This window comes from Lithobates pipiens, unplaced genomic scaffold (assembly GCF_037356315.1).
Source record: "Lithobates pipiens isolate NorthernLeopardFrog02 unplaced genomic scaffold, aLitPip1_a1.2 Scaffold_8, whole genome shotgun sequence".
In the NCBI taxonomy this organism is placed as follows: Eukaryota; Metazoa; Chordata; class Amphibia; order Anura; family Ranidae; genus Lithobates; species Lithobates pipiens.
The window spans coordinates 448,405,657-448,430,836 of record NW_027507903.1 but is presented as its reverse complement, the minus strand read 5'-3'; the positions used below and the strand labels follow the sequence as shown (position 1 = coordinate 448,430,836).

The 25,180-nt window shown below is 46.7% G+C and overlaps 1 long non-coding RNA gene across 3 annotated transcripts in view; it reads right to left on the bottom strand.

Moving 5' to 3' along the window:
* Positions 1–25,180, bottom strand: part of LOC143960082 (uncharacterized) — a 64,096-nt gene that overhangs the window by 1,666 nt on the left and 37,250 nt on the right. The window contains exons 2-5 of one of the 3 annotated variants that reach the window (XR_013270257.1): positions 24,866–24,987; positions 17,493–17,754; positions 15,541–15,671; positions 10,404–10,534 (exon numbers count right to left, since the gene is read on the bottom strand). This is a non-coding gene — a long non-coding RNA (uncharacterized LOC143960082). The remainder of the gene's footprint in view (positions 1–10,403; positions 10,535–15,540; positions 15,672–17,492; positions 17,755–24,865; positions 24,988–25,180) is intronic. The other 2 variants (XR_013270258.1, XR_013270259.1) reach the window with 2 other exon arrangements.

Here is a 25,180-nt window from a genome sequence, read left to right as displayed (position 1 = left end):
ACCACTTAGTAAAATAAACCAGACAAGGGGAGATTCCATAGATGTGTATAGTTTAGGGAAACGTATTTCAAATGAGTTTACAAACCTAAATAGTATTTTCAGAATAAGCAACAGAAACCAGAGGGCTTATTCACAATTCCTATTGTATTACGTATTCTAAATGATGTTTTCTTTTATAATATGTTTACAGTGTATCTGTATTAACCACTTTCAGACCGGACCATTTTGCTGGTAAATGACCAGAGGTCTTTTTACACTTTGGCACTGCTCTGCTTTAACTGGTAATTGCGCGGTCATGCAATGTTGTACCCAAACAAAATTTGCGTCCTTTTCTTCCCACAAATAGAGCTTTCTTTTGATGGTATTTGATTGCCTCTGCGATTTTTATTTTTTGCGATATAAACGTAAAAAGACCGCAAATTTTGAAAAAAAATGATATTTTCTACTTTTTGTTATTAGAAAAATCCAATAAACTCAATTTTAGTCATACATTTAGGCCAAAATGTATTCAGCCACATGTCTTTGGTAAAAAAAAAGTCAATAATTGTATATTTATTGGTTTGCGCAAAAGTTGTCACATCTACAAACTAAGGTACGTTTTCTGGAATTTACGCAGCTTTTAGTTTACGACTGCCTATCTCATTTCTTGAGGTGCTAAAATGGCAGGGCAGTACAAAACCCCCCCAAATGACCCCATTTTGGAAAGTAGACCCCCTAAGGAAATTGATAAGAGGCATGTTGAGCCCATTGAATATTTTATTTTTTTGCCTCAAGCGATTGAATAATGACAAAAAAAAAAATTTTTTTTTTTTTTTACACAAAGTTGTCACTAAATGATATATTGCTCACACATGCTATAGGCGTATGTGAAATGACACCCCAAAATAAATTCTGCTGCTTCTCCTGAGTACGGGGATACCACATATGTGGGACTTTTTGGGAGCCTAGCCGCGTACGGGGCCCCGAAAACCAAGCACCGCCTTCAGGCTTTCTAAGGGCGTAAATTTTTGAGTTCACTTCTCACTACCTATTACAGTTTTGAAGGCCATAAAATGCCAAGATGGCACAAAACCCCCACAAATGACCCCATTTTAGAAAGTAGACACCCCAAGCTATTTGCTGAGAGGCATGTTGAGTTCATGGAATATTTTATATTTTGCCACAAGTTGCGGGAAAATTACAAACTTTTTTTTTTTTTTTTCACAAAGTTGTCACTAAATGATATATTGCTCACGCATGCCATGGGCATATGTGAAATGACACCCCAAAATAAATTCTGCTGCTTCTCCTGAGTACGGGGATACCACATATGTGGGACTTTTTGGGAGCCTAGCCACGTACGGGGCCCCGAAAACCAAGCACCGCCTTCAGGCTTTCTAAGGGCGTTACAGTTTTGAAGGCCATAAAATGCCAAGATGGCACAAACCCCCCCCAAATGACCCCATTTTGGAAAGTAGACACCCCTAAATTTAGGGGTACACTAGTGAGACTAGGTAATAAATGGCGGGTGCCCTGAAACTATAAAAAAATAACTAACCAACCAGCGTCACCTGTAACAGTTATATGGTGATCACTGGTGAAAGGGTTAACTAGGGGGCAATCGGGGGGCTTTATGCGGTAGTATATGGGGGTCCCTGGCGCTATAAAAAGCTGCAGCGAACCTAAATACCTACCTGCCTAACTAGCGTCACCTGTGACACTAATACAGCGATCAGAAAAACGATCGCTTATTAGGCTGGGTTCACACTGGAGCGATGCGGGAACGCCACGAATGCGCGGCGGGTTCCCGCATCGCATGCCTCCCGGCGGCAGTTCACACTGCCCTATGCGAACTGCTGGGAGTGTCAGTGAAATGTTACTGACACCCCCAGATCAGTTCGCATATCGCAGTGCGATCTGCAAACTCGGATCGCATGGTGTGAACACCCATGCGATCCGATTCTGCTGCGGGCCAAAAAAAGGGTCCCGTGCGAATTTGCGGCGGGTGCGGCGAATGGCTGAACTCGAATCGCACAGAGATCGGATGTGATTTGCACTGCAGTGCGGTGCGAATCACATCCGTTCTCATAAACCGCTGCAATGTGAACCCAGCCTTAGTGACACTGGCGACGGGGGGTGATCACGGGGTTAAACCTTTATTGGGGGGGTTAGGGGGGTACCTTAGAACTAAAGGGGGCTAACCCTAACTGCCCTAACAGTTATTAGTCACAAATGACACCCGCCGGGTGATCAGGGGGTTAAACCTTTATTAGGTAATAAATGGCGGGTGCCCTGAAACTATAAAAAAATAACTAACCAACCAGCGTCACCTGTAACAGTTATATGGTGATCACTGGTGAAAGGGTTAACTAGGGGGCAATCAGGGGGCTTTATGCGGTAGTATATGGGGGTCCCTGGCGCTATAAAAAGCTGCGGCGAACCTAAATACCTACCTGCCTAACTAGCATCACCTGTGACACTAATACGGCGATCAGAAAAATGATCGCTTATTAGGCTGGGTTCACACTGGAGCGATGCGGAAACGCCGCGAATCCGCGGCGGGTTCCCGCATCGCATGCCTCCCGGCGGCAGTTCACACTGCCCTATGCGAACTGCTGGGAGTGTCAGTGAAATGTTACTGACACCCCCAGATCAGTTCGCATATCGCAGTGCGATCTGCAAACTCGGATCGCATGGTGTGAACACCCATGCGATCCGATTCTGCTGCGGGCCAAAAAAAGGGTCCCGTGCGAATTTGCGGCGGGTGCGGCGAATGGCTGAACTCGAATCGCACAGAGATCGGATGTGATTTGCACTGCAGTGCGGTGCGAATCACATTCGTTCTCATAAACCGCTGCAATGTGAACCCAGCCTTAGTGACACTGGCGACGGGGGGTGATCACGGGGTTAAACCTTTATTGGGGGGGTTAGGGGGGTACATTAGAACTAAAGGGGGCTAACTCTAACTGCCCTAACGGTTATTACAGTCACAAATGACACCAATGCAAAAAAAAAAAAAAAAATGACATTGGTGTCACTGTGACTGGGGGGCAGGGGTAATTGGGGGGGTGATCGGGGGGTAAAGGGGGGGTGTGAGTGTGCCTGGCATGTTCTACTTTGTGTGTAGAGTGTTGGTGCAACTCACCGATCCGCTCTCCTCCGTGTCGGAACGAAAAATACCGACACGGAGGAGAGAATACATCACTTCCTCTCCTGTGTTTACATTACAGGAGAGGAAGTGATGTCACGGGGGATTTCTATTCGTCGGGAGCGATCGCGAGGGGGTGGCCATGAATGAATGGCCGCCCCCTCTTCCCGGATCGCTCCCGGACGAAAACCGACCGCCGCAGGCACCGGGCGGGGGCCCGATCGGGCCCCCGACCCGCGGGAGGCAAGGGACGTACATGTAAGCCCTTATGCCTGCCCGTGCCATTCTGCCGACGTACATCGGCGTGCGGCGGTCGGCAACTGGTTAAACACATATAAACCCATTTAATACACACACACATATATATATATATAATTATGTTAATAGTTACAAATGTGAGATCCTAATTGTATTGGCATGAAAGTATTAGAAGCTGTACTTGTGAGGTTGTAATTCAAAGTATGACTTCATTTTCATATTTACAACTCAACTAATGATGTGGGGTAACTTTCTCAACCCATATATTTAAGCTAACGCCAGGGTGTCTGGGAATATTGACACTTGATTGTCAAGCATTAGACAATTAATGGTGTTTTGCGTCAACTTCAGAAGGTTATGTCAATCACATTAAAAGTAATTTCTGATCCAACACTGCCCCTAAGAGGCTGAAATTGGTAATTATTCAAAATGGCGTTGGTCGGGGTTGTCAAGGTAACATATCAACTACATCGTCATATGACATCATTCATTACATAATAATGAGACATACATCCACTTTTGGGGTGGGATAAAAAGGTGTTACTCATAGCAGAGAGGGGTCTGAGGTCTGATGGGGAAGAAGAAGAAAGGCTGGGAGAATGTGATCGGGCGGAGATCTGAAAATGAGAAGGAAGAGATAACGGAGAAATGTGGATGTTGGGAGAAGTCCTTTGGGACTCATCATCATCACCTCACAAAATCTTTTCAAACAGACAGAACTCTTAAATCCTGGTAAAGTATTAACCTTTCCATATTATACCTTTTTGATAACTGAATTGTTTAGAATATACATTACTAAGACCATTTAAATATATGGCAAAGCAAATTGGAGTTGTATTATTTTTAACTGCAGTATGAAATAATTATATTCCGAATAATAATTTTGGTTGTCTTTAACTGCTTGCCGACCGCCAGCTGTCAAATCATGGGCAGGCGGTGCGGCTCTTGTGGCGGGATGCCGTCATATGACGGCCTCCCATTTAAACAGGGAATGTGCGCGATCGTGCGCGCACATCCCTGTTCCTTCGGTGGCAGCTGTTTACTACGTGATCGGCCGTGATGAAGTCACAGCCGATCACAGATGGTTACACCCCCACTGTGAACGGCGCATGCACGCGATCGCGCTGCACGTGCACGACGTTTGCGGCGTGTTCCCGGGAACACTGCTTGTCACCGACGCTGGTAAACAGCCATTGGCTGGCTGTTTACCCACGTGATCGGCTATGATCGTTTCACAGCCGATCACTAAATGTAAACAAACCGCAGTAATGAGATGTTACCGGGTTATCCTCCTCCCACACAGATTGCGGTAACATCTTGTTACTGCTTACCGTGTACACACAAATCACATTGATTGCCCCTCCCCCCCCCCAATAAAGAGGACCTGTCACCACCCATCATAGTTCCTGTCACTCACAGTCCATCAGAGTACCTGTCACAGCCCATCAGAGTACCCAAGTACCTATCACAGCAAATCAGAGTACCCGAGTACCTGTCACAGCCCATCAGAGTACCCGTCACAGCCCATCCGAGTATCTGTCACAGTCCATCTGAGTACCCAAGAACACAGCATGTCAGAGTACCCGAGTACCTGTCATAGCCCATCAGAGTACCCGAGTACCTGTCACAGCCCATCAGAGTACCCGAGTACCTGTCACAGCCCATCAGAGTACCCGAGTACCTGTCACAGCCCATCAGAGTACCCGAGTACCTGTCACAGCCCATCAGAGTACCCGAGTACCTGTCACAGCCCATCAGAGTACCTGTCACAGCTCATCAGAGTACCCATCACATTCCATCAGAGTACCCGAGTACCTGTCACAGCCCATCAGAGTACCTGAGTACCTGTCCCAGTCCATCTGAGTACCTGTCAAAGTCCATATAAGTACCTGAATACCTGTCCCAGTCTGAGTACCTGAGCACCTGCAGGCCATCTGAGTACCTGTCACAATCTATATGAGTACCTGTCAGAGTTCATCTGAGTACCCGAGTACCTGTCACAGTCCATATGAGTACCTATCACCACCCTTCAAAGTACCCGAATACCAGTCACTAGGCCATCAGAGAACCTGTCACCAGGCAATCAGAGTACCCGAGTACCTGTCACCAGGCCATCAGAGTACCAGAGTACCTGCCACCAGGCCATCAGAGTACCAGAGTACCTGCCACCAGGCCATCAGAGTACCCGAGTACCTGTCAACAGGCCATCAGAGTACCCGAGTACCTGTCAACAGGCCATCAGAGTACCCGAGTACCTGTCAACAGGCCATCAGAGTACCCGAGTACCTGTCAACAGGCCATCAGAGTACCCGAGTACCTGTCAACAGGCCATCAGAGTACCCGAGTACCTGTCACCAGGCCATCAGAGTACTCAAGTACCTGTTACCAGCCCATCAGAGTACCCGTGTACCTATCTGCAGCCCATCAGAGTACCCGAGCACCTATTTGCAGCCCATGCCTCATAGAATATACGTTGGGGTGTTTGCTTTCCAAAATTGGGTCATTTTGTGGGTAATTCCATTGTCCTGGTGCTCCTGCACCTTCAAAAGTGTGATGGGTAGGAATGAAATGAGATGTGTCATTTATGCTCCTAGAACGCCTGAAGGTACTACTTCAATGTTTGGCCTCTCTATGTGACCAGGCTGTGTAAAAGTCCTACACATGTGGTATAGCCATACTCGGAAGGAGTAGCAGAATGTGTTTGGGGTGTAATTTTTGCTATATATATGCTATGTGTTAGAAATATCTTATAAATTGACAACTTTGTGTAAAAAAAAAAAAAAGCGTTTTCATTTTATTCCACATTTTCCAAAAACTTCTGGAAAAAAATGAACCATTCAAAAGACTCATTATGCCTCATAGATTATACATTGGGGTGTTAGCTTTCCAAAATTGGGTCATTTTGTGGGCAATTTCATTGTCCTGATGCTCCAGGGCCTTCAAAAGTATAATAGGTGGTTGTGAATGAGATGTGTCATTTTTGCTTTCAGAACGCCTGAAGGTGCCACTTCAATGTTGGTGCTCTGTATGTGGCCAGGCTGTGTAAAAGTCTCACACATGTGGTATCACCATACTCGGGAAGAGTAGCAGAATGTATTTTGGGGTGTAATTTGTTGTATGCATATGCTGTGTGTGAGAAATAACCCGATAATATGACAATTTTGTAAAGAAAAATAAAATATAAAAAAAATCTTCATTTTGCAAAGAATTTGGGTAAAAAAATACAACTTAAAAAAACTCACCATGCTACCTACTTAATACCTTGGGAATGTCTACTTTCTAAAAAGGGGTAATTTGGGGGGTATTTGTACTTTCCTGACTTGTTAGTGTCTCAAGAAATGACATAGGCCTTCAGTACTGAAGGCCTGATCAGATGTGATCAATTTTCAGTGATTGGCACCATAGTCTGTAGACTCTATAACTTTCACAAAGACCAAATAATATACACTAATTTAGGTTATTTTTACCAAAGATATGTAGCAGTATAAAATTTGGCCAAAATGTATGAAGAAAAATTACTAATTAGCAAAATTTTATGACAGAAACAAAGGGCATTTTTTTCACAAAATTTACGTATATTTATTTATTTATAACACAAAAAATTAAAAAAAGAAAGCTCTATTTGTGTGGAAAAAAAGGACACAAGTTTCATATGGGTACAGTGTTGCATGACTGAGTAATTGTCATTCAAACTGTGAGAGCGCTGAAAGCTGAAAATTGGTCTGGTCAGGAAGGGGGTGTAAGTGCACTGTATTGAGGTGGTTAAAAAGCTAAAGCCAATATTGGTACAATGGTTTTATTATCAAGATATGTGTAAAATAAATTCACTGTAAATTTAACAATAAGTCTTGATTAAATTACCAAGCTGTGCACAATATAACAATTTTTGTTTGTGCACATTTAAGAGTGTAAGTTAGGAGATCTGTTTGTTTTGAGAAGAGATAACTTCATGTTGAGGTAAACAAAATTATTTACACTAGCCCGTGAAGACACGTGAAGCTATTCACAAAGAGTTACCAAGTCTTAATGTATACAAGTATCATTTAAGTATTGAAATGTGATATTTTGTATTAAGAAATGTGAATATTATTTGAAACATCATTTACTGTATCTCTGATATGTAGAAGCACTGTGTATCCATGTATTTGTTTTATCACAAAATATACCTGATATTATTTCGCACTGTATTTTTAGTTAATAAATATATATTTTTAAGCAATATCATTTGTATTTCTTGTCTTTGTCAGGGCTGGCTTAGCCCTTTCTTCTCTGGGCTGGCTGCTCAGCTCTCATCTCTCTCCACAGTTACCAGCTGTTCCTTATCCAGCTCGTCTGACCTGCCTACTTAAAGCTGTCCAGCTCACTTCATATCTGCCTTCGCCTTGGTCATATCACAAAAAAACATCTCCTGCGGTTCTGTTTAAAGACTGGATTGCTGACATCCCTTCTGGCTCCTTATCCTGCTTGCTGTTCCTCCACTCGGATCCCTGACTTCTGGCCTGACTGATTACCCGATCTGGTTTTTGAACTCTGGACTGGCTGACTACTTGATCCGGTTAATGGACTCTGGCTATGCTTTGACTACGCTTCCTCTATTTACCTTTTTATTTTTATTAATAAACAAGTGTGATTTAATTATAATTCTGTCTCGGTTTGGTTCATGGTTTCTGACAGTAGGCCAAAGCCATGAATTCAGACGATACAGTCAATCCACTTGTTGGTAATATTTTTTCCAGATTGGATGAGCAAGATCACTGCATGGATCAGTTTGCCTTGGCGTTACAAACACTCCAGAGTCGCACGGCTCACCTGGAATCCCCCACTGTGGCTGCTCCGGTACAACCTGAGTCGCAGGCCATCCCTGTGGCGGTGTGAGTCTCCGTGCAGGCACCTGCCTCGAGTATTAGCTCTATAAGACGTATGTCTGGTTCCGCTCCACTTCCGCAGCGATTTGGGGGCAATCCAGCTCAATGCAGAGGGTTTCTCAATCAGGTTGAGATATACTTCGAGATGCTGCCCCAGGCGTTTCCCACGGACAGAAGCAAAGTAGGTTTCGTGATATCTTTGCCTTCTGAGAGAGCCTTGGCCTGGGCTAACCTTCTATGGGAGACGCAAAAACCTGTTGTCTTGAGTTACCCTGAGTTTGTGGCCTCCTTTAAAAGGGCATTTGACGTTCCCGCACGCTCCGCTTCTGCTGCCAAGTGCCTCATGTCAATCCAACGGAGTACGAGAACTGTTGCCGACTACGCCATTGAATTCCGTACTCTGGCAGCAGAGGTTGCTTGGAACTATGAGGCCCTCGTGGCTGCTTTTTCTCATGGTCTCTCGGATTCAATCAAGGATGAGATAGCAGCCCGAGATATACCCACTGAGCTGAGAGCTTGATCTCATTTGCCCTCCTCATTGACTCCAGACTCAGAGAAAGACTTTCTCTTAAGGAGCGCTTGCGGAAGCCTACTGTATGTTTGCCTCCAAGCTTTGTAGTCCCACCCATGCCTCCCTTACCTCCCATGCCTCCTGGTACCGAGTCGGTCAGGGAAGGTGAACCCATGCACCTGGGCTTCACGCGTCTCTCTGCGGATGAGAGCCTTTAGGAGGAGGGAGAGATTGTGCCTTTATTGTTGCCAGGCAGGTCACTTTTTGAAGTCTTGTCCTACCTGTCCAGGGAACGCCTGAACCTTGAGGTCCTGTCATGGACAGACCTTAGGTGGCGTTGTTTTGTCCCCAGTTATCCAGAAGGATAAACTCCTGGATTCGGTCACCCTTTCTTGGGCTGAGTCGTCCATCGAGATACAGGCTCTAATCGACTCTGGGGCTGCAGGCCTGTTCATTGATGCTGCATTTGTTTCGCAGCACTCTATTCCGCTGCAGCTGCGTGACACTCCATTTGCCATTGAGGCTCTTGACAGGAGACCTTTACAGGCTGCCCATGTGACTCATGAGACGGTTCCGTTGTCCATGGTCGTAGGAGCCCTTCACCATCAGATAATCCAATTCCAAGTTATTTCCTCACCCAGGTTTCTGCTGGTTATTGGTTATCCTTGGTTACAGAGGCACAACCCCTCTTTTGATTGGGCCCGTACTGAGGTTCTCTCCTGGTCACCGCAATGCAGTGAGACATGCTTCCTGAAGGTATCCAAGGTACTGTGCACCTCTTCACTCCCCTCCCCGCTGGAGGAGTACAGTGATTTTAGCGATGTCTTTGATAAAGGTCAAGCCGGTAGTTTGCCTCCACACCGGTCTTATGATTGCACAATTGACCTTCAACCTGGTGCCATACCTCCTCGTGGCCGGGTTTACCCTTTGTCGGTCTTTGAGGATAAGGCCATGGAGGAGTATGATGCTGACCGCAGACGCCTGCCTGCGCCTTCCTACCAGGTTGGGGACAGGGTCTGGCTGTCATCTCGCAAACCTCCAGCTTTGTGTTCCCTCACTGAAGTTTGCACCTCAGTTTATTGGGCCTTTCCATATCCTTTGCAGGATTAATGCAGTGGCTTAAGCGTTGGACCTTCCTCCTAGTATGTGCATCTCAAATGTGTTTCATGTCTCCTTACTGAAACCATTGGTCTGTAACCGATTTACCACCTCGGTGCCACATCCTCATCCTATTCAGGTTGAGAACCATGAGGAGTATGAGGTACAATCCATTGTTGACTCCTGTAGGTTCCGTGGGCGCATACAGTACCTGGTGCATTGGAAGGGGTACGGTCCGGAGGAACGCTCCTGGGTTTCCTTCTTGGACGTACATGCCCCTGTCCTCCTCCGCAAATTCCCTAGATGTTTTCCCCTCAAGCCTGGTGGCCCTCCGAGGGAGAGGGGTCATTGAGGAGGGGTTACTGTCAGGGCTGGCTTAGCCCTTCCTTCTTTGGGCTGGCTGCTCCTCCTCTCTGTAACTGTAACAGAATACGTACGTGAGCTGGTCGGGAACCGGTTAAAGGAGCTCTCTGGTAACAGATAAACTCCTACTCATACATATACAAACAGCGCTGACATAGGTAGCAGGACTAACATGACCTACCTTTGGGGCAGCATAAGCGAGGGTCCCTGCAATGTCCTCTTAAAGCTTGTTGTCCATTGCTTGCCCAAAATCAGCATTTCTATTGTGGCCATCTTTGCAGAATTGTTAGATTGCTGTAGATAGTTGGAACACTGTAAAATCGACATAAAACAGAATGCAATGATTTGCAAATCTCATAAACCCATATTTTATTCACAATAGAAAACAAATCAAATGTTTAAACTGAGAAAATGTACAATTTTTAAGAAAAGTAAAAGGTCATCCCTAGTTATTGATACAGAAGATTTGTTGTCTTGGAACTTTAGATGTGTTAAATCTATTACAAAGCCCACTTTTTCTAAATGTCACAGTTAGAAAAAGTTCTTTAACCACCTCAATACCGGGCACTTACACCCCCCCCCCCCCTTCCTGCTAAGGCCATTTTTCAGTTTTTACCGCTGTCACACTTTGAATGACAATTGCGCAGTCATGCTACACGGTGACCATATGAAATCTTTATCATTTTCTTCACACAAATAGAGATTTCTTTTGGTGGTATTTAATCACTTGTGGGTTTTTTTCATTTCTTCCTTCTTAAAAAAAAAAAAAAAAAAAAAAAAAAAAAGGGCAGAAAATTTGGAAAAAGAAAAGCATTTTTCTTATTTACAAAATTTACTGACAGAAACTACCGTAAGTAATTTTTATACTTCACTGGTGGGCGCTGATGCGGCGTGAATATGCTGCACTTATGGCCACTGATAGGTGGCACAAATAGGCTTCACTGGTGGGCAGTCATGGGCAGAACTTATAGCCAGTACTGACTGGCATCACTAATGGCCACCGATTGCTGGCATCACTAATGACAACTGATTGCTGGCACTTGTAGGCACTCATTGCTGGCACTGGTGGGGCTTTATTGTAACCAGTGCCCTGATTACACACCTAGATGTCCTCGGCGAGGAGATGCCGTTGATCGGCTCTCCTCTCCTCACACTCTGTCAGTGTGAGGCGAGGATCGCTGATTACTGGCATCTCCGTGTTTACATGTGACCGGCTGTGATTGGACACAGCCGATCACATGGTCAAAGAGCAGCAGATCGGGGTCGAGTCATGTCCTAGCATCACGGTGCGGCCGTAATCGCAGCACCTCCCACGAGAGCAGTCGTTCTGGGAAGCCGTCATATAACGTCCACCCAGAACGCAAGCCACACCGCCCAGCAGTCATTTTTTGTTAAAAATTTAAATTTAACCAGCTTTAGATTAAAAAAAAGAAAAAAAAAGAAAATATTGATTTTATTGCTTGGCAGTAGGAAGCCAGAAAAACTGAAAATTGCAGCTTTCTTACTAGAGCATCTGAGCTACCAGCGTGCTGGTCCACATGATTAACCACTTTCAGACCGGACCATTTTGCTGGTAAATGACCAGAGGTCTTTTTACACTTTGGCACTGCGCTGCTTTAACTGGTAATTGCGCGGTCATGCAATGTTGTACCCAAACAAAATTTGCGTCCTTTTCTTCCCACAAATAGAGCTTTCTTTTGATGGTATTTGATTGCCTCTGCGATTTTTATTTTTTGCGATATAAACGTAAAAAGACCGCAAATTTTGAAAAAAAATGATATTTTCTACTTTTTGTTATTAGAAAAATCCAATAAACTCAATTTTAGTCATACATTTAGGCCAAAATGTATTCAGCCACATGTCTTTGGTAAAAAAAAAGTCAATAATTGTATATTTATTGGTTTGCGCAAAAGTTGTCACATCTACAAACTAAGGTACGTTTTCTGGAATTTACGCAGCTTTTAGTTTACGACTGCCTATCTCATTTCTTGAGGTGCTAAAATGGCAGGGCAGTACAAAACCCCCCCAAATGACCCCATTTTGGAAAGTAGACCCCCTAAGGAAATTGATAAGAGGCATGTTGAGCCCATTGAATATTTTATTTTTTTGCCTCAAGCGATTGAATAATGACAAAAAAAAAATTTTTTTTTTTTTTTTACACAAAGTTGTCACTAAATGATATATTGCTCACACATGCTATGGGCGTATGTGAAATGACACCCCAAAATAAATTCTGCTGCTTCTCCTGAGTACGGGGATACCACATATGTGGGACTTTTTGGGAGCCTAGCCGCGTACGGGGCCCCGAAAACCAAGCACCGCCTTCAGGCTTTCTAAGGGCGTAAATTTTTGAGTTCACTTCTCACTACCTATTACAGTTTTGAAGGCCATAAAATGCCAAGATGGCACAAAACCCCCACAAATGACCCCATTTTAGAAAGTAGACACCCCAAGCTATTTGCTGAGAGGCATGTTGAGTTCATGGAATATTTTATATTTTGCCACAAGTTGCGGGAAAATTACAAACTTTTTTTTTTTTTTTTTTTTTTTCACAAAGTTGTCACTAAATGATATATTGCTCACACATGCCATGGGCATATGTGAAATGACACCCCAAAATAAATTCTGCTGCTTCTCCTGAGTACGGGGATACCACATATGTGGGACTTTTTGGGAGCCTAGCCGCGTACGGGGCCCCGAAAACCAAGCACCGCCTTCAGGCTTTCTAAGGGCGTAAATATTTGACTTCACTCCTCACTACCTATTACAGTTTTGAAGGCCAATAAAATGCCAAGATGGCACAAAACCCCCACAAATGACCCCATTTTAGAAAGTAGACACCCCAAGCTATTTGCTGAGAGGCATGTTGAGTCCATGGAATATTTTATATTTTGCCACAAGTTGCGGGAAAATTACAAACTTTTTTTTTTTTTTTTTTTTTTTCACAAAGTTGTCACTAAATGATATATTGCTCACGCATGCCATGGGCATATGTGAAATGACACCCCAAAATAAATTCTGCTGCTTCTCCTGAGTACGGGGATACCACATATGTGGGACTTTTTGGGAGCCTAGCCGCGTACGGGGCCCCGAAAACCAAGCACCGCCTTCAGGCTTTCTAAGGGCGTTACAGTTTTGAAGGCCATAAAATGCCAAGATGGCACAAACCCCCCCCAAATGACCCCATTTTGGAAAGTAGACACCCCTAAATTTAGGGGTACACTAGTGAGACTAGGTAATAAATGGCGGGTGCCCTGAAACTATAAAAAAATAACTAACCAACCAGCGTCACCTGTAACAGTTATATGGTGATCACTGGTGAAAGGGTTAACTAGGGGGCAATCAGGGGGCTTTATGCGGTAGTATATGGGGGTCCCTGGCGCTATAAAAAGCTGCGGCGAACCTAAATACCTACTTGCCTAACTAGCGTCACCTGTGACACTAATACAGCGATCAGAAAAACGATCGCTTATTAGGCTGGGTTCACACTGGAGCGATGCGGGAACGCCACGAATGCGCGGCGGGTTCCCGCATCGCATGCCTCCCGGCGGCAGTTCACACTGCCCTATGCGAACTGCTGGGAGTGTCAGTGAAATGTTACTGACACCCCCAGATCAGTTCGCATATCGCAGTGCGATCTGCAAACTCGGATCGCATGGTGTGAACACCCATGCGATCCGATTCTGCTGCGGGCCAAAAAAAGGGTCCCGTGCGAATTTGCGGCGGGTGCGGCGGGTGTGGCGGGTGCGGCGAATGGCTGAACTCGAATCGCACAGAGATCGGATGTGATTTGCACTGCAGTGCGAATCACATCCGTTCTCAAACCGCTGCAATCTGAACCCAGCCTTAGTGACACTGGCGACGGGGGGTGATCACGGGGTTAAACCTTTATTGGGGGGGTTAGGGGGGTACCTTAGAACTAAAGGGGGCTAACCCTAACTGCCCTAACAGTTATTAGTCACAAATGACACCCGCCGGGTGATCAGGGGGTTAAACCTTTATTAGGTAATAAATGGCGGGTGCCCTGAAACTATAAAAAAATAACTAACCAACCAGCGTCACCTGTAACAGTTATATGGTGATCACTGGTGAAAGGGTTAACTAGGGGGCAATCAGGGGGCTTTATGCGGTAGTATATGGGGGTCCCTGGCGCTATAAAAAGCTGCGGCGAACCTAAATACCTACCTGCCTAACTAGCGTCACCTGGGACACTAATACGGCGATCAGAAAAATGATCGCTTATTAGGCTGGGTTCACACTGGAGCGATGCGGAAACGCCGCGAATCCGCGGCGGGTTCCCGCATCGCATGCCTCCCGGCGGCAGTTCACACTGCCCTATGCGAACTGCTGGGAGTGTCAGTGAAATGTTACTGACACCCCCAGATCAGTTCGCATATCGCAGTGCGATCTGCAAACTCGGATCGCATGGTGTGAACACCCATGCGATCCGATTCTGCTGCGGGCCAAAAAAAGGGTCCCGTGCGAATTTGCGGCGGGTGCGGCGGGTGTGGCGGGTGCGGCGGGTGCGGCGAATGGCTGAACTCGAATCGCACAGAGATCGGATGTGATTTGCACTGCAGTGCGGTGCGAATCACATTCGTTCTCATAAACCGCTGCAATGTGAACCCAGCCTTAGTGACACTGGCGACGGGGGGTGATCACGGGGTTAAACCTTTATTGGGGGGGTTAGGGGGGTACATTAGAACTAAAGGGGGCTAACTCTAACTGCCCTAACAGTTATTACAGTCACAAATGACACCAATGCAAAAAAAAAAAAAAAAAAAAAAAAAAATGACATTGGTGTCACTGTGACTGGGGGGCAGGGGTAATTGGGGGGGTGATCGGGGGGTAAAGGGGGGGTGTGAGTGTGCCTGGCATGTTCTACTGTGTGTGGGATGTGTTGGTGCAACTCACTGATCCGCTCTCCTCCGTGTCGGAACGAAAAATACCGACACGGAGGAGAGAATACATCACTTCCTCTCCTGTGTTTACATTACAGGAGAGGAAGTGATGTCACCGGGGATTTCTATTCGTCGGGAGCGATCGCGAGGGGGTGGCCATGAATGAATGGCCGTCCCCTCGTCCGGGATCGCTCCCGAACGAAAACCGACCGCCGCAGGCACCGGGCGGGGGCCCGATCGGGCCCCCGACCCGCGGGAGGCAAATCACGTACATGTACGTGCTTATGCCTGCCCGTGCCATTCTGCCGACGTACATCGGCGTTAGGCGGTCGGCAAGTGGTTAAAGGAGCTCTCTGGTAACAGATGATGCACTTCTACTCATACATATACAAACAGCGCAAGATTAACATGACTTACCTCTGAGGCAACATAACCGAGGGTCCCTGCAATGTCCTTTCAAAGCTTGTTGTCCATTGCTTGCCCAAAGTCAGCAATTCTATTGTGACCATCTTTGCAGAATCTTGTAGATAGTTGGGACACTGTAAAATCTACATGAAACAGAATGCAATGATTTGCAAATCTCATAAACCCATATTTTATTCACAATAGAAAATAGAAAGCAAATCAAATGTTTAAACTGAGAAAATATAAAATTTTTAGGAAAAAAGTAACGTAATCTTGAAACGGATGGCAGCAACATGTCTCAAAAAAGTTGGGACAGAGCACCAAAAGGAAGAGCTGGAAGAACATTTTGCAACCAATTAGGTTCATTGGCAAGAGGTCAGTAACATGATTGGCTATAAAACGAGTATCTTAGGCCGCGTACACACGGGCAGATTGTCTGCCCAACTAAGTTCGTCAGACAATCCGACAGACAGTCCGTTCAAAATTTGAATGAACGGACTTGACCACACACGATGAGCAGACAGTCTGCTGAAAGCGTGCGTGATGACGTGTACAGCACGTACGACAGGACTAGAAAAACGACGTCCTATACACTGCAATGCAACCTTCGGCCGTGTAAATCCTTTCTGAGCATGCGCCATACTTAGTCCGTCCAACTTGCCTACACACGAGCGGACTGTCCGCTGAAACCAAGTTTGGACGGACAAAACCAAGTTTGAACGGACAAAATTACGGAAATTCCGTAAGACTTTGTTCGTCAGACAGTCCGCTGAAAAAGTCCGCTGAAGCCCACACACGAGTGTGAAGGGATACAGAAGATTTGTTGTCTTGGAACTTTAGATGTGTTAAATCTATTACAAAGCCCACTTTTTCTAAATGTCACAGTTAGAAAAAGTTATTTAACCACCTCAATACCGGGCACTTACACCCCCCCCCCCCCTCCTGCCAAGGCCATTTTTCAGTTTTTAGCGCTGTCACACTTTGAATGACAATTGCGCGGTCATGCTACACGGTGACCATATGAAATCTTTATCATTTTCTTCACACAAATAGAGCTTTCTTTTGGTGGTATTTAATCACTTCTGTTTTTTAAATTTTTTCCTTCTTAAAAAAAAAAGGGCAGAAAATTTTGAAAAAGAAAAACATTTTTCCTATTTACAAAATTTACTGACAGAAACTACCGTAAGTAATTTTTATCCTTCACTGGTTGGCGCTGATGAGGCGGCACTGATAGGCTGTGTGAATATGCTGCACTTATGGCCACTGATAGGTGACACAGATAGGCGGCACTGGTGGGCAGTGATGGGAGGAACTTATAGCCAGTACTGACTGGCATCACTAATGGCCACTGATTGCTGGCACTTTTAGGCACTCATTGCTGGCACTGGTGGGGCTTTATTGTAATCAGTGCCCTGATTACACACCTAGATGTCCTCGGTGAGGAGATGCCGATGATCGGCTCTCCTCTCCTCACACTCTGTCAGTGTGAGGCGAGGAGCACTGATTACCGGCATCTCCGTGTTTACATGTGCGTGGCTGTGATTGGACACAGCCGATCACATGGTCAAAGAGCAGCAGATCGGGGTCGCATCATGTCCTAGCAACACGGCGTGGCCGTTATCGCAGCACCTAGCGCGAGAGCAGCCGTTCTGGGAAGCCGTCATATAACATCCACCCAGAACGAAAGCCACACTGTCCAGCAGTAATTTTTTGTTAAAAATGTAAATTGAACAAGCTTTAGAATAAAAAAAAAAAAAAAAAAAAAAAAAAAAGAAAAAATAGATTTTATTGCTTGGCAGTAAGAAGCCAGAAAAACAGAAAATTGCAGCTTTCTTACAAGAGCATCTGAGCTACCAGCGTGCTGGTCCACATGATTAAAGGAGCTCTCTGGTAACAGATGATGCACTTCTACTCATACATATATAAACAGCGCTGACGTAGGTAGCAAGACTAACATGACTTACCTCTGAGACAGCATAACCGAGGGTCCCTAAAATGTCCTTTCAAAGCTTGTTGTCCATTGCTTGCCCAAAGTCAGCAATTCTATTGTGGCCATCTTTGCAGAATCTTGTAGATAGTTGGGACACTGTTGAAACTGATGGCAGCAACATGTCTCAAAAAACTTGGGACAGGGCATCAAAAAGCTGGCAAAGCAAGTGGTATTAACAAGGAAGAGCTGGAAGAACATTTTGCAATGAATTGGCCAGAGATCAGTAACGTGACTGGCTATAAAAAAAGAGCATCTTAGAGAGTCAGAGCGTCTTGGAAATAAAGACAGACAGAGGTTCAACAATCTGTGAAATGCTGTGTCTAAAAAATGTTAAACACATTCAGAATATTGTTCCTCAATGGAAATTGCAAAGACTTTAAATATAACATCATCTACTTTACATATTATTATCAAAAAATTACAAGAATCTAGAGAAATCTCTGTGTGCAAGAGAATCGTTTTGGAATTGGGGTTGTATTGGAGCACATTCACTCCAAAGCAGTCCTATTTTATTTTTTTAACAAAAGCAGTATTTTTGAGTCTCATTTTACCACAATGTATGGAAGAGCATTCCCCCTCATTGTGATGCAATGCAATGCATTCGTATAGGAGGAGCACTGCCTTGAAAAATTGACTGGTAATGCACTAATGTGTGTATGTTGCTTTGCAATGAATTTCATGATCAATACACAGACCTCCATTCATAGATGATCAAAGAATTTCTTGCCCTGCAGCTGCATTTAAAAAAAATAGGATTTTGTACTCCTGTAAATCCTTTTCTCTGAAGTTCATTGACGGACGCAGTTCCATTAATCTTGACCGTAGGGTTATTACGCCACCTTCAGGAGAGGACTAGGCAGAACATGTAATACATATGAAAAAACAACAGAACTGTACAGTTCCGGCCCAGGGGGCAGTCCCTCTGGTAATAACCCCTCAGCATGCTTCCTACAGCTCAGTACGTCAACAAGCAGTATAACGCAAACCAATAGGAGGGGAGGGTGCTGTGTCCGTTAATGAACTTCAGAGAAAAGGAAAAGGTGAGTATAAAAATCTTATTTTCTCTTTTGTTCATTGATGGACACAGCTCCATTAATCTTGACCGTAGGGATGTCCCCAAGCAGTGTCATAACGAGGGCTGGGAACAGCAACATAACTACACCCACAACCAGAGGTGCTTTGCAACGGAAGAATCACCACCTGAACCAACTGCATCAGAACTTGCGGTCAACATATGCATCAGAATGCATTGACAGTTAAATGTAACTTTCTGTAACAAGAAGAAAGAGTGTAAATTGCAACATTACACGGCCGCCTGCAAAACTTTGCGGCCAAAGCAAGCATCAGAAGATGCTCTTACATCAACTTTGTAGAACTTTGTGAAAGTGTAAACGGAAGACCAAGTCGCCGCCTTACAGACCTGAGAGACTGACGCTTCATGTCAGAAGGTCCAAGAGGTCCCAATTGCCCTGGTAGAATGGGCCGTGATAGGAAAGGGGGCACATGTCCCTTCAAGGCATAAGCCTGGACCACAATCTGTCTGATCCACCTGGAAATTGTGGTCAACGAGATCCCCAGCCCTTTTTTCAGATCAGCCACCGAAACGAACAGAGAATCCGAATTCTGGAAGGGAGCCGTGGCAGACAGATATACCCTTAGAGCCCAGACCACATCCAGGGAATGGAGGGCCACCTTCTTAGGATGTGTCAGCTTAGGACACAGAGATGGTAACACAATGTCTTCATTGAAATGGAAGGCCGAAACCACCTTCGGCAGAAAATAATGTTGCGGATGCGAACACCACCTTATCCTAGTTTATAACCAGATAGGGTGACTTGCAAGACAAGGCCGCCAGTTCAGAAACCCTCCTGGCAGATGTAATAGCCACTAGAAAGACCACTTTCTGAGAAAGAGTCAACAAGGGAATTTCCTTGATGTTCTCAAACGGCGGTTTCTGAAGCGCCAATAGCACCAGGTTCAGATGCCACGGAGGTAGGGGTGGACGCATCGGAGGGACTACATGCCTGACCCCTTGCACAAAGGTGCTCACCAATGAGTGAGACGCCAGGGGTCATTGGAAAAAAATAGCCAAGGCTGATATCTATCCTTTGATGGTGCTCAAGGCCAACTTCAGGTCCCCTCCATGCTGTAAGAACAGCAGAATCCTGGACACCGAATAGGTGCATGGATGTCTCCTCCCACATGGAGATATAAGCTTTCCACGTACGATGGTATATCTTCTGAGAAGAAGATTTGCATGCCCTTGGCATAGTGGAAATTACCGAGTCCGAAAGACCTTGGTTCCTTAGCACCTGGCTTTCAACAGCCATACCGTTAAAACGAGCGATGGTAAAGCAGGATGGAGTATCGGACCTTGTGACAGCAGGTCTCCTCGCATCGGCATCCACCAAGGAGCATCCGCCACCAGGCGTACCAAGGACGCCAAGGTCAATCTGGGGCAACCAGTGTTACTGGAATCCCCTCGGCCTTCACTCTGCGGAGCAGACGTGGTAACAGTTTGACCACTAACGCGTCTGACGCGGCCGCCCAAGCATCTCTTGTCCTGGACACGAACCTCCTCACCTTTCGATTGAGCCAAAAGGCCAGAAGATCACATCTGGTGTGCCCCACTGCAGGCAAAGAAGCCTGAACACCTGCTGATGCAGTGACCATTCTCCTGGGTCCAGCATCTGGTGACTTAGATAATCTGCCTGCCAGTTTTCTACTCCGGGGATGTAAATGGCCGACAGGGCCAGTACGTGTCGCTCTGCTCACCGAAGGATGTGAGCAACCTCCCATGCTGCAGCCGAGCTTCTTGTTCCTCCTTGATGGTTGACATATGCCACTGCCGTGGCATTATCTGACTGGATTCTGATCGGACAACCGCGTAGTCTCATCGATAATGTGGAGAGGCATAGCCTGATCGCTCGAAGCTCAAGCACATTGATCGGCAGCTGGGATTCTTCCCTCGACCAGAGACCCTGGGTCGATTGTACTCCCAGTAGTCCACCCCAGCCGGTCAGGCTGGCGTTTGTTGTGATCACCGTCCAATGAAGAGGCAGGAACGATTTCCCGGACCGAAGGGCCGGAGATCTCAGCCACCAGAGAAGAGAGTCCCTGACTAACTGGCTCACCCGAATCTGCCAATCCAGGGATAACGGAGGTTTGTCCCATTTTGACAATATCTCCTTCTGCAAGACTGGTGTGAAATTGGGCATACGGTACCGCCTCGAAGGAGGCAACTATGAGGCCCAGAACTCGCATTCAGAAACACGACGACCACCTGCGGTACATCAACCGCTTCACCGCGGCTCTGAGAGTCTGCATCTTGTCTGAAGGGAGAAAAACTCTCGCTTCCACGGAGTCCAGCAGTAGGCCTAGGTACTCCAGACGCTGGGTCGGCACGAATACCGACTCTTTGAAGTTCAACACCCACCCAAATTCCTGTAGGGTTTGCATGGTGATCGCCACATCCTCCCTTAATTCTGAGGCAGAAGGAGATCGTCAAGGTAATCCACGATTGCGATCCTATGTTGCCGCAACAACGCCAAAATTGGAGCCAATACCTTGGTAAAGACTCGGGGTGCTGAAGCCAGGCCACAGGGGAGAGACACAAACTGGTAGTGGTCTTCCCCCTACTGCAGATCTCAGAAACCTCTGATGCCTAAGGAATATAGGTATGTGCAAGTACGCGTCCTGGATGTGCAAAGACGCCAGGGAGTCCCCCTGATGGAGTGCAGCGACTACGGAGCAAACTAATTCCATTCTGAACCTCTGTACTTTCACAAAGCAATTGAGGGCATTCAGGTCCAAGATTGGACGTACCCCTTCATTTTTGGTGACAACAGATTGGAATAGAACCCCTGAAACCTTTCCATTTCTGGAACAGGCTCTAACACCCCGCGGCTTAGCAGGTCCCTTACTGCCAACAACAGGACCTCCCGCCAAGCCGGGAGTAAGGGTTTGCTGGAGGGAAAAATCAGTTTGGTGGCCAAGAGAGGAACTCTATCTTGTAGCCCCATGAAATCAGTTTGCAGACCCATTGGTTGGACAGCCGAGAGACCCACCGGGCTGCAAACTCCCAAAGGCAACCCCCCACCCGAGTGACGAGCGGGGGCAAGCCTTCATGCGGTAGCACCTTTGTCGCAGGCTTGCGAGTCCAGGGACACTTCTGTCCCTTAGTAGTCACCCTGTTGGACTGGGAGCGTTTTGCTGAAGTCCTGGGTGGGCAAAAAAGCCTCTTTTGAGCGGAAAATGAGGGCTCTTGCCTGCTCCTTACTCTTCCTGGACTGTGCTCTTCCCACCTGTGACATTCTTAATAATGTCATCCAGTGAGGCTCCAAATAGCCACTCACCAAGGAAGGGTAAATCCGTCAAGGCTTTTTTAGATGCCTGGTCCGCAGACCAGCATTTCAGCCAAATCAGGCGCCCCAGCACCACTGATGAAACTGACGCTCTGGAGAGCAAGGGCCGCGTCACAGACTTACTTAAGGCTGTGCACTAACTGGTCTGCTAGTTCCACGCAGACAGGAGAGGCCAGCTGCTTCTTCAATTCACAGTGCAATAGTTTTGCCCACTCAGTACGTGTCTGCAACACTACTGCTGTGGCCAGTACTGGTCGTATTGCTGACCCCGCCCCCATAAACAGGGAACGGGCCACTGCCTCTGCCTTACTGTCGGTAGGGTCCTTAAATGCAGGAGTCCCTTTTACCAGGATTGTGGTTACTTTGTTTAACCTGGATACCGGGGGTTCCACGACTGGGGAAGCCGACCATTTCTTAAGAAGTCTCCCCTCAAAGGGGTAACACACCGCCATTCTTTTTGGGACCAAAAAGGTCTGATACGGGCTTCCCCATTCCTTGTATATGAACTTATCGAAATAAGTCAGATACGGAAACACCTTAGGTGTACGGGCTGGCTTACAGGACCCAAAAGGGACCGCTACTTCAGCAGACGATCCTGCTGTAATAAGTGCTCCAACTAGCGCTTTGTCTTGCGTGGACCTGGACAGGGAATCATCCTCACTGTCCAATCAGTCCTAGTCAGCGTCCTCTGACACATCAGAGCAGGGGCCGCCAGTCACTGCAGGGCTAGAGTCTGAGTCAGAACCCTCCCCGGAGGATGGGGGGGCAGGGGCCGTTTTTTACCACCTTTGCGCCCGCACACTGCCTCCACCCTGGCAACGAACGTTTTAAGGACCGCCGACAAAGCGTCCAAAGGCACTGCACTGTTTGTAGACGAGCCGGTTGCAATTGCAGGGAGATCTGGGGAAGAAACACCAGTTTTTGATGCTATGTTGACCCACCCTGTCTGCCACCCTTGGGGACTTAGGACAAGGTGCTCAATCCCACCTTTCTAGCTGCTGCAGACTGAGATCCCCCACCACAGGACTCACCACCCCGACAAGTGCTGCGCTGTGCTGTTACAGGTGCCTGCGTCCAGTGTCAACTCCCAGGTGTCCAGAGCAAAAAAACAGCGCTGTTCTGAGGTACAGGAAACAGTGCTGAGGAGAAAAATCACGGGGGCACAGCCAGCACAGCCCCCAATCCAGGATCAAAGCCCCCCGGAGGACCCCTGGCTCAGGTACACACACCGCTCAGCAGCCCAGTTTTGTAGCATCCCCCACAGAGGGGGGTGGTAAAGTAGGGACAGGGAGAGAAGAGAGGGAGGAGAGGGACCACCTAATCAACCTCCCAGGGAATGCCCAGCTGCTCAATCCCACCGAGGCAGGAAGAGCTGTACTTACTATCCGGACGAGCTGGGGACATCCCATCACAGACCCACACCATGGCACACTGTGACAAAGACATCGGTAGTCCGGTCATGTATGCCCCCGGAGGATTGCGCTCACCGGCCACCCCTGGAGCCTGAGGGGCATGTCGTGGCCGACCCAGGGCGTAGCTAGGGTCTGCACACGCTTGATGGCCAGGCTGGGGAGACTATAAGGATCTATATTATCCAGCCGGCTGTTGATAGCAAATCACAGGATCTTAAAAAGGCAAAAATCCCCAGGACCGATGGTCCTGGCAGGAAGCCTAGGTCCTTCTTCACTAGGCAGAAAAAAACTGAGCTGCAGGAAGCAGGCTAAAGGGTTATTACCAGAGCGACCGCTCCCTGGGCGGAACTGTAAAGTTCTGTTGTTTTTACAAGTATTAGATGTTCGGCCTAGTCCTCTCCTGAAGGTGGCGTAATAACCCCTGCGGTCAAGATTACTGCAACTGTGTCCGTCAATGAACGAAAGAGAAATAGGGGATATATTTATGGCCTTTTTATTTACTTGTAATGTCGATGATCAGTGATTTTTAGCTGGACTGCAACATTGCGGTGGACAGATCGGACACCTAACACTTTTTTGGGGAACCAGTGATATTACAGTGATCAGTGCTAAAAATATGCACAGACACTGTATAAATGACACTGGCAAGGAGGGGGTTAACATCAGGGGCAATCAAAGGCTTAAGCCTATTCCCTATTCGTACTTTCTTACTGTGGGCGGGATGGGCTCACTGCATTAAGATCCTTTCACACTTTTCAGGAGCTGCAGCGCTAAAAATAGTGCCTGCAAAGCGCCCTGAAAGAGCTGCATCTGTGTCTCCCGAGGGCTTTCACACTGGAGAAGTGCGCTGGCAGGACGCTAAAAAAAGTCCCGCTAGCAGCATCTTTGGAGCAGTGAAGAAGCGGTGGAGGGGGGGGGAGTAAAAGCACCCCGCTAGCGGCTGAATAGCGACAACGCACCCATCGCCCCAGTGTGAAAGAGGCCTTACACTGTGATCCGTGTTCCTGATTAGCAGAAACACTAGATCGACGGTCTGCTTGTTTACATCAATACATTCTGTCTCTGTGGGGTGCAATCGTGGGTGGCTGGCGAACATCGTGTCCACCGGATCTGCTGATTGGCTTCCCCTGTAGCCAATTAGTACGTGATTGCGCCTCTGGCGGCGCACGCACGCACGCCCCTCAGTGGCTATTGACAGTGCAATAGAGCCGCCTTGCCGCAGTATATGTACGGCAGGCAGTCGGGAACTGGTTAAAGAAGCTCTCTGGTAACAGATGATGAACCCCTACTCATACATATACATACAGCGCTGACATGGGGGTATTTACGAAGGCAAATCCACTTTGCACTGCAAGTGCACTTGGAAGTGCAGTCGCTCTAAATCTAAGGGGTAGACCTGAAATGAGTGGAAGCGTTGCTGATTTTATAATCCAATCATGTGCAAGCTAAAATGCTGCTTTTTATTTTCCTTGCATGTCCCCCTACAGCGACTCCACTTCCAAGTGCACTTGCAGTGCAAAGTGGAGTTTCCTTTAGTAAATAACCCTCATAATTAGCAAAACGTGACTTACCAGCATAACCGAGGGTCCCTGCAATGTCCTTTCAAAGCTTGTTGTCCATTGCTTGCCCAAAGTCGGCAATTCTATTGTGGCCATCTTGCAGAATCTTGTAGATAGTTGGGACACTGTATAATCTACATGAAACAGAATTTAATGATTTTCAAATTTCAAAAACCCATATTTTATTCACAAAAGAAAATAGAAAACATATCAAATGTTTAAACTAAGAAAATGTACCATTTTAAGGAAAAAAAGTCATCTCGAAACTGATGGCAGCAACAGTTCCCTGCATCAGAGGGGGCGGGGTTCACTGGGTGGCCCCGCCCT